Below are 13,695 nucleotides of genomic sequence, written 5' to 3'. Positions count from 1 at the left end.
TTTTTCGCAATAAACGGTAAACGATGAGGTTTGCAAGAAATGTTCAGTATATACCTAATTTCAGCAGTTTCGGATTCTGAACGATTTATCGAATCTCATATACAATCTAATTTCTGGACAATAAGCAAAGTATATGCAAAATAATACAAACAATGGATATATGACTGATAATGTGGTAGAAATACCAAAATTGTTCCAAGCTCCGGTAGTATTTGCGGTAAATTAAATCGTTTTTTTATAGATAACTTTCACCCGAATTTCCATCCGCTTCCCGAACGCTGATTTTCTTTTCGTTCTCAGTGTGATGTGTTTTGCTCACATTCTACTTTATTTAACTGCAGAAGTACTGTTGAAAATGAAGATAAAAGGTAGGAATCTAGAATTCAGGAGATTCAATTGTAATGGTCAAGAGTTAAGCCGAATATAAAGATTCGCCGATATCGGATATACAGAGACGGACAAGCATAAAATATTCATAATTATATGATGGAAAGTTGTCTTTGTATGAAGCTCTCTTGAATAACAGAGCGTAAATCGCGGGAATCGTAGTAAATACGTCACGGCATGGCGCGAAGTTAACCAAGAAATGGACAAAGGTATTATATTTAATTCATGCACCAAATATATTTCACAATTCTCTGAATTTGAAACCGGAATGTGGAAACTGTAAATGACGCCTCAAGTTAAATCTCACAAGTAATTTTCCTTCACGTTTAGAACTCGTGGAATGTCAGCAAAATAGCGGTATTTATACATTCTTATATCCATTATTTCATAAACTATATATCAGAGGCCTCCTTCTGCACCTATTTTCCATGTTTCTATTTGTGTACAGTTTTGGTCTCCTAATTTGAGGAAGGACATCCTTGTGATTGAGGCAGTGCAGCGTAGTTCTCGAGATTGATCCCTGGGATGGCGGGACTGTCATATGAGGAGAGATTGAAAAGACTAGGCTTGAATTCACTGGAGTTTAGATGGATGAGGGGGGATCTTATAGAAACATATAAAATTATAAAAGGACTGGACAAGCTAGATGCAGGAAAAACGTTCCCAATGTTGGGAGAGCCCAGAACCAGGGGCCACAGTTTTAGAATAAAGGAGAGGTCATTTAAGATTGAGGTGAGAAAAAACTTTTTCACCCAGAGAGTTGTGAATTTATGGAATTCCCTGCCACGGAGCGCAGTGGAGGCCAAGTTACTGGATGGATTTAAGAGAGAGTTAGATAGAGCTCTAGGGGCTAGTGGAGTCAAGAAATATGGGGAGAAGGCAGGCACGGGTTATTGATAGGGGACGATCAGCCATGATCACAATGAATGGCGGTGCTGGCTCGAAGGCCCGAATGGTCTCTTACTGCACCTATTTTCTATGTTTCTAGAGCGATTGCGTATCCAAATGTGCGCTTGTGCGTGTGTGTGTGTGTGTGTGTGTGTGTGTGTGTGTGTGTGTGTGTGTGTGTGTGTGTGTGTGTGTGTGTGTGTGTGTGTGTGTGTGTGTGTGTGTGTGTGTGTCTTATAACATAACTTTATAAAATAAAATTAAAGTGGATATATAGAAAGCAATGTGGGAAACGATATTATTTTTGGGAATCTTGTACTAAGATGTATCGAGTGTTGATAAATACGACAATTCGTCATTTGGGAGAATAAGCAGCAGTTGTAAATGAACGAGCCATGCGCTGATAGGAGCATGGAGCAGCAGGCCATTCGATCCTCCTGTCCACTCCGGAAATGGACACCCTTCGGTATTAATGGCACCATCCAACATTTAACCCGTTGCATTTTGCAGCGAAGAAACATAAATTATCCGCGGGACACCTGCTAAATACTGTCAACGACTTTGCTTACTCGATTCTCTACCAGTGTATTCCAGTTATTCGCAACTTTTTGAGTTAAAACGCTCACCCTTGTATCGACTGTACACCCCTTTTTCCTTATCCCAAATACATGTTTGCAAAGAGTCTGTATCAAAACAATGGCAACCCTCACCAAACGAGGCACTTAAAACACATTTAAACGGAGATTTCGATTGACCGTGTGTAGATCAGGCTCACCGTCTAGTACAAGTGGTGACAGAATATACATGTCTCCATTCTGAAAGGTAAATCAGTTTTCAGTCTCCAGAAAATAAAAACTAAAGCCCCTGCCCCACTTTGGAAACTAGAACGGAAACCTCTGGTGACCTTGCGCCCCACCCAAGGTTTCCGTGAGGTTCCCGGAGATTTTGCTCACCCTCCCTAATGGTCGAAAGTGGTTTCCGCGTAGCCGAGGCTTCTTCGATGTTCCTGCGATTATTTCAACAAAGTCAAAACCGGCCTCGACTAAAAATAGGTTGCCGTTTGGTAGAAGCCAGTGGAGTGGGTTTGCTATTTACTTACAGGCAGCTGGCCGGCCAATCTCCTTCGCTGGCCGGCCATTTTGATCGGCTCATTGGAGTTTTCAGCAAAGATAGTTCAAACATAAACACGGAAAAGATGCTTGGGCAAATCAGCTGTAGAAAAATGCATTCTATAAAATGTATCTTGACTCGATATTTTGCAATTATTTTCAGTTAAACGAACTGGTTCAGGTAAGGTTTTTCGAATATATTGAAAATAATGTTTCTCGCACTACTTATATTAGTCTGTGCATTTGCCAATCGGGATGTTACAGCAATTGCAGACTGTCACGTCGGTATATTTAAGATTAAATGGTTGAAATAGCTGACTAGCAAGTTAATGGTATGAACATGCCGTGTATAAAATGAAAGGTTACTCATTTTGTTTTGCGACTTGCCTCGTTTACTTTCCTTTAGGAGTTGAAACACTTCGTTTGCAACTTGGTATAGTATGAAATTAAATGATCTGTCAACTAATATTTAGCTTCCACACGCATGCGCTCGAGCGACATAATATTGGACATTAATGTTCTATGAATTGCCCATATATAGTTTAAAATAATCAGTGTTATTCAATTGAATTAAGCATCATTGAGTCGGCGCTCCTTTTAGCAAATGCATAAATTAAAGATGGCGATCTCGCAATTAGCACCGGTAAAATTAACAGAATTTTTCTTGAAAACCTGAAGGAACAAAGCAAATGTTCCAATCGCTAAAATCGTATTACCATTTTTTTCAGTGGTAAAACATTTTCGGTGAATTTATTTTCCAAAAAAAAGTGTTTTACCCTGAAACAGTTGAGATCCGAATCTAATGTATCAAGGTAAAGGAAAATATAGATAAACACTAGTGTTGCGACGATTCAGATATGTGCCAGTTTTATTATCAAACGTTAATGTTAATGCATGCAAGTATGCTCCCACCTAATTAGTCATCCATGATTGCAAATACAAATACGGACATTACAAGGTAAATATTACCTCTGCCTGTTTTCAGTCACAAAGACCAAGGAAGCCAAAGGTAATTGTGATAAATTATGAAATAATTGTTCCGAATACAGACGGAAATGTAAAGAGATGCCACAGTAATAAGTCTAACTGATATACTGTTGTTAATATATAAAATAAACTAGACTAAGTGGGACCCGTTGGGTCCAGCATCACACGGGAGGGCTGGTCCCCCAACGCAATGTTCCACCTCTCCACCAATTTTCATATTGGTGGCTAGTGTGGGGGGGGGGGGGGCTTTCTGGTGCGCTACTGTGGGTGTTGTTGGCTGAAGGGACTGGTTTCCAGAGGGCTAGTATGGACATTGTGGGCAGAATAGATTTTTGGGCTGGCGGCTCAGTCACTCAAGCATGTTGTGCTGGGAGCTCACTCACTCACGGCTGATGAGCTGGAAGTTGACTCACGGCTATTCCTTGAAATCCCATTTCAAGCAGGGTGTAAGGCCACCAAATTCAAGTGGAGTTTCATACCATTTGAAGCAGGGTGCAAGGCCACTAGAGACAGAGAGTCGTGATCTCTCCCTCCTCCATCTTCCAGACACTGAACAACGCCCACACTTATGGGTTTTATAGTCCCTCCCCTCCCACCAGCCTTCATGGTGTGATTGACAGGAGGGAGAATCTCAACATTTTTTTAAACACTAATAACTGTTAATTTTCATCTATGGGAAAAATCCTCGGCACCTAATGAGCGGAGGGGGACTCTGAGTAAGATTGCCAAAAGTGACAGCCGTACGTGGCAGCGGTTTTTTTCTAACATCAATGTAAAGTGCAAACAGGAAGTGGTCAAGATTAGACTTTTAATTATATAGAAGACAAGGCAACTTTAATTCGTCAAGGCAACTTTAATTAGGCAAGGCAACTTTAATTAGGCAACACAGCTTTAACATTTCCAAAGCAAAGGCAAAACAGCTTTAGCATTTTCAAACCAAAGGCAACACAGCTTTAGCATTTCCAAACTATATATTCAAACCACATTAAGGGCACTGACAGGTCAGTAAAACCATTCACAGTTTAGTAGACATGTGTTCAGTTTTATTCGCAGCTCAGACTGAGAGACGTGACCATCTCGCTCCCCCATCTTGCAGAGACTGACTGAGGCACTCAACACTTCCGGGTTTTGTAGTCCCTCCGGAAGGGGCGTGGCCTTCAGGAGAAAGTATCTCAACATGTTTAAACACTAATAACTCTTTTATTTTTCATCGATGGGAAAAATCCTCTTCTCCTTTTCCCATCTTACTCAAAGATGACCAAAAATCACAGCCGTATGTGGCAGCGTTTTTTCTAACATCAATATACAGAACACCAGGAAGTGGTCAAGATGAGACTATTAGTAATATAGATTTCTAATGCAAATTAGGAAGATAGCTAACATGATTCAGTATATTTAAACGTTCTGCCCTCTGTGATATAATATAACGCACCCCCATGGATTGTATTGTAATAAGCAATGAAAAGCACTCAGAACAACATATGCTGTGACCTAATGTGCACTCTGCAGTTTAATGGTGAATAACTGCCCTCATTTTCTAAGCTACATTTGCCCATAAATGAATGTAAAGGCTATGTTGTATTACTTAGTTCGTTATAGTGTGCCTCGGGCAAACGTATGCAATGTCTCCAAGCAAAAATGGTCAAACATTAGCAAGTCGCATTGTGTTGATTCAGATAGTGATACACACAATTAGCACAAAATATGTGCATCTAGTTTTACTTGGAAAAGCAAACCCAATTTTACATGTGCAATTTATCCAATTTTATCTTATATCGACATTAATTGTGCTACTAAATTTGCATAAATGGTCGAAACTGATAATTTGAAAGAGATGTGAACCTTGACATTATTTTTCACACGTTAACAATAGATGCACCTTTTTTTTTTCAAATCTACTCCCTCGAAAGAGTCTTACATTATATTATATTATAATTATAATATTATATTATATTTCTTAATTGTATTATAATATAACATATTATATTATATTATAATATAATATGTTATATTATAATACAATTAAGAAATATATTAAGAAATCTCCTGCATCGCGCTGAGTCTCGCAAACTGGCGAAAATCTGGTTTTATGGGAATTGCTGATCAGAACCCAATTTACAGATTCTGTTGAAATTGTAAATTAGAAATTATCGCCTATTATCTTTAAGTTGTTAGCGTATGTTGGTAGACAAATTTCGGTTCATAAACATGCATCATGCCAGTTTAAACATGTTTCTTTTCTAATGTTTTTGCACGATTTTAAGATCACTTTTGAATCATTAGATTAGCAAAACCACTTACTTTCTTCGCGAAGAAAATGTCCTTTGCTATCTATTATGATATTCTTCTTTCCAGACAGTAGGACAGCCTTTGGAATGTTAGGTGAGTGTGATATATTTTTGTCCTAGGAAAGAGAGTAATATTGAACCGAACATATTAACTAAATTAACTGTGCGTCGAATGGAATTATGGGTATTAACCATCTTTTGATATCAATAACTTCTGACATGTAATTGCCAATTGATAGCTCAGTGTCTCCAATGCAGTAGGATTATATCATTCTTTGCTGGTAGAAAGATACGTTCTGATTGGTAGTAATATTGGATTATAATGGCGAGAAAGAGAGAAAATGAATATGAGCCATGGCGTTTCTATACATAACTCGGAATTTCTGTGACCTATTGTGCACTCTACAGTTTAATGTAGTCACGGAAATGAGAATTATGCCAATGCAAAAAGATGTACCAAAAAGCAAATGTATAGTCACGAACTGAAATTATACGGACATAACACGAATGCGTCTTTCCATTAAATGAGCAAAGCACAATATGCAAACGGAACTTAACTGGTCAGGTGCGATCTCTGGAGGTGCCTGGTACGAGAAACCTCTATTCATGACACTCCTTCAGATTGAGGAATTGCTAAAGAATTGTCCGACTCGAAACGTCGCCAAATCTGTCGTGATCACGGCCGAATCCTTGAAGCCTGGATAATTTTATCACGTTCCTTCTTGGCTCAGACTATACCTATATTTTTAGCAGACGTAACAGTGCAACTGCGGTAGATGTACCACTCATATTCACTCATGCAAATTAAAATAAAATTATCGCCTAAGATGCTGAGCTGCAAAAATATACAAGAACATTGATGCAGACTAGTGCTTGCCTGTGAAATGTTTAACCTTTTTCTGACATGATTTGTTTATGTGAGCAAACCGAAACGGAAACGGGTTATTTTGTTAAGGATACATCTCCCATGCCACGTGGTATAATACTACCACCACGAATGAAACAATTACGTGGAAAGGATACAAACTGATGGTGTCTAATGCCCCAGTCCCACTTAGGAAACCTGAACGGAAACCTCCTGAGACTTTGCGCCCCACCCAAGCTTTCCGTGCGGTTCACGGAGGTTTTTGTTAGTCTCCCTACCTGCTTCCACTACCTGCAAACCCCGGCAACCACCTGCAACCTCCAGGAACCACACGGAAACCTTGGGTGGGGCGTAATGTCCCGAGATGTTTCCCTTCAGGTTTCCTAAGTGGGACAGGCGCATTAATGGGCCGCCGTGTCCCTCCAGTGTGACAGAAAATTTATACGAGTTCAATTTACAAAATAACACGTCTGAGTTCATTTCATTCTATTCGACAGAAGCACAGCTCAGAAAAAATGGACAGGGTGAGGAAGTCAATATGATATGTTTGTATCTTAGGAAAGATTGTCACTAAAATTACAATTTGAACCACACGACAAGTGCTAATCCGAAAAAATCTGAAGATGTTTGCGCATTTTGCCGGAATGATTTACGTATGAAAAAGTATGTGTTTTGTGGATTCTTGGTGGGGTTCACAACATCTGCGAATTTGCAATTATCGATAGTGCATAATAAATAACGGGGGAAATCTCAAAATATATTGCATTTGGCATCAATTCGCGCAGAAGCAACGACGATGTCCTTTCTCTTAATTGAATTCAGGCTGATCCAGTGCTCGAACAATTCATGTCCCGTCGTCGATATGGAATTCAAACGAAGTATCATCCATCCGCAAAGTACACCGACATGCTAGTAGAATTTGTAGTTGACAGGTTAAAAAGATGCTATGGAATTATTTGGGTAAATGAGGACAGTCTTCTTTCTCCTAGAAAACCCATTTGTTATGTGCATTGCAATGGATTGATGCTCCAGTATATAGATACAAATGAATTGCAATCAATGCAAATGAAAAATATCAAATAATTGAACGCATATTATGCATTCATAATATTATCATATTATAACGCATAACGTTATTTATCTGTATTTTTTTTTTAATATGTATATATTTTTACCTTTTCTTATATATTTAAAATTGCTCTTGTGAATCGCACCGTGGGATTGACTGTTAAATTTCGTTGTACCATGTGCAATGACAATAAAGAGATTCAGATTCATTCATTCATATATTTCCCTCATCAGGATTGGAAAGAACTGAGCGAAGTTTTGCCGCTATGGGTGAGATAATTTACAGAGGCGTTCCCACTCAGACGTTCTCTCTCACGATACATCTTAGCGAATTGCGGGATTACACAAATCACGATGCAATGCAATACGACTGATAATGTCCTATTTCAATTTGCCAGACAAAATGCTGAAAGAGAAAGAAAGTGGTACGATTTTGTAAATATACTCTCAGTAACTCGTTTTTCTGTAAATAGATCACCTGTTTACAGTCAGTGTAAGAATATATTTCGTTGTGGTGGGAAGCTGATTTAATTCAGCAGATAAGGGTCCCGGCCCGAATTCATGCTCCCCAGAGGTGTTGCCTGACCCGCTTAGTTACTCCAGCATTTTTTTTTTTTAAATGAAAACTAGAATCTGCTGTTTCTTGTTTCAGTAAACGTTTCAGTAACATTTTTAATTCCAGTAGAATGCGCGTTGGTTACTCGTAGTAAATGTATATTTTTGGTGGGCCCGTCTTACCCTGGATTAATGGATGTTTAAAGAGGTGAGAGAGATTGGAGATGATCTTACCCGCTCGCTTCGGGGCCCTTGCAGCGTACAGTTAGTCAATGGTGGGAAGGATGCAACCAATAACTTTCTCACCGTCTGTCGGCAAAAATAAACCCGGATAACGTCACAAGGCAGGGCGGGACACTAGGGCTCGTCGCACGAGGAGGGGGGGTCATTATGCTGGAATGCTCTGGAAACCACCACCAAAACCACCCCCCCCCCCCCCCCCCCCCCCCCCCCTTGCCCGGCCCAGTCGCAGTCCTCGAGTCCTCTGGTCCTCGTATCCTCGAGTCCACGCCCGCCCGGGCCTGCCCGCGGTCTCGCTCGGATCTGGGCTGGAGCCGAGCTTGGTGCTAGATCTCGGGGCTTGGGATGGGACCGGGACCGGAGCCGAGAAAGAAGCCACCGTTGGAACCAAGGACCAGCCTCTGTCCGGGGTCAGGTACGAGCCCGGAGACGAATTCGGGGCCTGGATTTCAGCACAAGCGGCGGCCGAGCTGACGGCTGCAGTCTACAGCCAGGGCCGGACCGAGAACGCGAACCAGGCCGAGTTCCAGGCCCTGGGAGTGAGGAGAGGAGGATACAGGAAATTAGGAGAACGGAGATAGGATGGGATCTCCGCCCCCACCCTCTCTGCCCCTCCCCCTATCTACCCCACCTCTCCCTCCGCCTTCCCTTTCTACTCCGCTCCCCTCTCTCTAACTATCTACACCCTCTCCCTCCTTCTCTACCACTCCCCCTCCCTCTTTACCTTCCTCCCACTCCCTCTCTACGCCCCTCCCTCTATCTCTACCCCCTCACCCCCTCCCTCTACCCCTCCCCCTCTACCCCCTCCCTCTCTATCCCCCCTCCTCTCAACCCCCCTCTCCACCTCTACCAACCCTCACTATCTACCACCCCTCCATGTCTACACCCCCCCCCCCCCCTCCCTCTCTAGCGATTGGTGAATATTGGGACCTGCGAGAGAGTGGTGCAATATTGCGTTCGGAGTCCAACTCTCCCGTGTGACGCCGCGCGCCCCCCCCCCCCCCCCCCCCCCCCCACCCCGACCGTGTTGGGGGTCGGGACCAGACGGGTCAGACTTGGTCTATTGCTATTTAAAATCATGTGGGAGTTCTACGGGAGTGAACTTCATACTTGACACTAACAATGTATTCCCTTGAGTATGTTTTGATATAGTCAATCAATAAAATATCTGTACAGTTGTCTCACAAGTCAAGCGTTCTTACCCTGTCAGGGGTTTAACTACTTCTTGTGTGGAGTGACTAAGGCGGTACCACATAAAGCTTCAGGGAGATCTGAACGTTCATTTATTCAAATTTAATATCAAAGACGTATGAGCGAATGTTCTAAAGGAAGTCCTCGTTAATCATGTTCCCTCTACAGATGCAACGCGTGCGCATTTCTGCATGGTCGCCATGCTCGACAGTCAGGAACCACTTGACTTCCTCTCTTTTGCGTCATCTTTCTAATTGTGAAATAGCGAATCACATAGATTAGCAAACGCAAGATCTTTATACGGAGGGAATGATTACGGAGGTGGTGCAATTCCAAGGAGGAAGTTTGTAAAACGAAATAAATGATTACATGAAAGGAAGAATATATCAGGAGCGTAGTTCGATGTCGGGAGCAAATTGCATTGAAAGTACTGTCATTAAATCACTGGGCCGAAAATCTTAATTCGGGTTTAGGACCTTCCCGTGATACTGACTGTTCCGGCGAACGATAGTCGCCATAATTCAGATTAAGATTCAGATTCTATAGTGGTGCGTATTAACGCCATCAAGATGGTGTCTCTTCCTAGATTTTTATATTTATTCCAAAATCTTCCAATTTTTCTTGCTTCATCATTCTTTGAAAAACTGAACTCCATTATCCGTTCATTTATTTGGGTCCATAAAGCCCACCGTATATCAACGGCGCATCTTCAAAAGCCAAAAAATGAGTAGTTCCTATATTTAGGCACTACTATTGGGCAGCCAATGCTAGAGCTCTGATTTTCTGGAAATGGTGATTCCCAGATGAACCTTTGAGTAACAATAATAATGCCCCATTGTGGCTAAACATTGAAAGCACAGCAGTGAAAAATTCCTCCCTCTGTACTTTGCTTTTTTTCCAAAACGGAAACCTCACACAAGTTGGTTGGTGAGAATTTTATTTTAAGAAATCTATTCGAATTTTAAATCAGATAAGAAGTTTCAGTACATTCAGATTCAGATTCACACTCACATCAGTTAGTCGTCATATAAACAAGGTGTAATGAAATTGCGAGTTTGCTCGGAGCTCAAAGTGTACCCACTGAATACAGTGAATACACAGTCAATGTCTCGTCATTCTATTTCTGCACGAATTACATGGATTAATTTTATTTCATTTTCCGACAGTGAGCAGAAAAGTAAAAAAGCGGGACGTCGGCACGGGTGAGAAAATATTCCAGTAACATGGAATTATATAACAGAATCAATGTTGCTATAAAACTGGTCATAATTGTCAACAACGTATGACATCCGCTCAATTGAACGTGATGTTTTGTATAAGTGCAAAGGAAGATAATACCCAATGTAAAGACGTGGGATCATGTTGCCTTCGAAAATGTCACCGTTTTACCTCTCTGTACATCTCAGATAAAACGAAAACAAATTTGAAAATCTGGGTTTAAATTAAATATTGGACCCAATCTATAATCCAGAAGGAGAGAAAATGGTGTATGTATTCCGGCAGAGACAGAATAACACATTATTTCTTATAGACAATAGACAATAGGTGCAGGAGAGGGCATTTCGGACCTTCGAGCCAGCACCGCCATTCAATGTGATCATGGCTGATCATGCACAATCAGTGCCCCGTTCCTGCCTTCTCCGCATATCCCTTGACTCCGCCAACTTTAAGAGCCCCATCTGGAGCCCTATCTTTCCAAAGATTATCTACAAACTTCGCCTTTAATGCCTTAAGCGTCAGGGATGTAGAGGGATGTAAGCGATTTTAGTTTAAAGATATCGGATGGGAAGTTCACAACTATCTCGTTTAGTTTAGCGCTACCACTTCTGTGGAATGTGGGCGGAAACAGGGGCACCCAGATTAAACCCACATCGACCACTAGAATTTAGAAGATTGAGGGGGGGATCTTATAGAAACTTACAAAATTCTTAAGGGGTTGGACAGGATAGATGCAGGAAGATTGCTCCCGATATTGGGGAAGTCCAGAACAAGGGGTCACAGTTTAAGGATAAGAGGAAAGTCTTTTAGGACCGAGATGAGAAAAACGTTTTTCACTCAGAGAGTGGTGAATCTGTGGAATTCTCTGCGACAGAAGGAAGTTGAGGCCAGTCCATTGGCTATATTTAAGAGGGAGTTAGATGTGACCCTTGTGGCTAAAGGGATCAGGTGGTATGGAGAGAAGGCAGGTACATTATACTGAGTTGGATGATCAGCCATGATCGTATTGAATGGCGGTGCAGGCTCGAATGGTCGAATGGCCTGCTCCTGCATCTATTTTCTATGTTTCCATGTTTCTATCACAACAAACGTGCAAATTCGGCAAAGACCGCACCAGGAGTCAGAATTGCAGCCGCGTCTTTGGTGCTATAAGGCAGCAACGCGACAGCTACGCCACTCTAGAGCACCTATTCCACAAGTGTTTGAATTTGCCGATATGTGTTCTGGATGGAGACAAGTGCATTTTATCTTCATTATATTGATCACAAGAGAATTCAAATGCGGTTTATAGTTTCGGAATATATTCCGTGATGAAAGAAATATTCCACAGAAGTGTGACAAAATATGTTTCATGAAGTTTGGGAAGCAACTCAGTTAATTATCATCACATAGTCCTTGTGTGTCAAACGAACTTATTGCCAATCCATATTCTGGTATTCCGATCAAGTTTGATTTTTTTTTTAAATCCGTCTCCTCCCAACTATCTCATGGGAAAATATCAATGACATTGTTTCGTCGAATAGTTCAAACATTTTTGGACCGTAAAGCTAACTGGCTTAATCTACAACTGCGACGTGTGTTCAACTCCACAAGCAATTCACTGAGGCGAACATTGGTTTTCTTGTTCGCCCAATTTGACTAATTATTTCATTTAGCATCCACCAACACAACGGATAAGATTGAACAGCGGTATATTTCGCAAATATCCCCCAATGTTTCCAATTTCAGTATTACATTGTCAGCTTTTAACAGCTGGACAATTCGTCCTTGATTGCTTGTCGATGCGTTAAAAGTGCGTTGTATTGTGAAACATTGTTGTTTCACCTCCTTTATAAGAATTATTTCCCTTCATCAAAAAAGTTTAGATGATTCTATGGTAAAAATATTTCTATCAATACACCACCGATAAATATACTTCCAATAGACAATAGAAAATACGTGCAGAAGTAGGCTAATTGGCCCTTCGAGCCAGCACCGCCATACAATATGATCATGGCTGATCACCACAATCAGTACCCCGTTCCCGCCTTCTCGCCATATCCCATGACTCTGCGATATTTAAGAGCTGTGTCTCACTCGCTCTTGAAAGCATCCAGAAAATTGGGCTCCACTGCTTTCTGAGGATGTCCTGAAGCCGTTTCGTGATATCTTGAACCCTGGCTCCAGGGAGGCAACAGACCATCCTCGAGGCTCTTCTACCGCCATAGAATCTCCATTATTTTTCTGCCTGCCGGTTTCACCAGTCAAGTCTCATCCAAACATGAATTCCGCAGAGTTGATTTGAATCATCATACACTCCAACCATATTAGTCCAAAATGGTGTTGGCATTTGTATATCTTTGAATGGCAGTTCAAGGGAAACACATAATTAATTTTTATTTTTTTTGTATTTTAGAAGTGGATGTTCTCCGGATTGAACTGGGTAAATCAGTCACTTCAACAATCCTCTTAAATGAGAAGATGAAACGTTCGCAATTCACATTAAATCAATACCTTTACTATGTATGGCGAAAATCGAAATTATTGAAACTACGTGAGTCAACGTACGCCATCAGTGTGATATATGATATTAGAAGCAATGACTCCGTGCTAAATTGACAATAAGTTATCTCACCATTCACTGACATATTGGGATATATTTTCATCGCAATAATGTTATGCGGTTTGACGGCTTTTGCAATACCAATCAAAATTAAAATCGAAATTGGCCATAATAAATATGACAAAGACATCATTTCCTAATATTGAAATGTCATGTTTTAATCCATTTATGTTTTTTTTTGTTTTTCAGTTGACAGATTGAAGGAAATTCGCGGTAATTTGCGTGAAATTGGTTTAAAATGTTCTACTATTATTAATCACCTTGTCTTCTCCCTTTATCTCCAATTGAAAGTGCTTA

Source organism: Amblyraja radiata, chromosome 30 (assembly GCF_010909765.2).
Source record: "Amblyraja radiata isolate CabotCenter1 chromosome 30, sAmbRad1.1.pri, whole genome shotgun sequence".
Lineage (NCBI taxonomy): Eukaryota > Metazoa > Chordata > Chondrichthyes > Rajiformes > Rajidae > Amblyraja > Amblyraja radiata.
Note: the sequence above shows the minus strand (reverse complement) of the source record.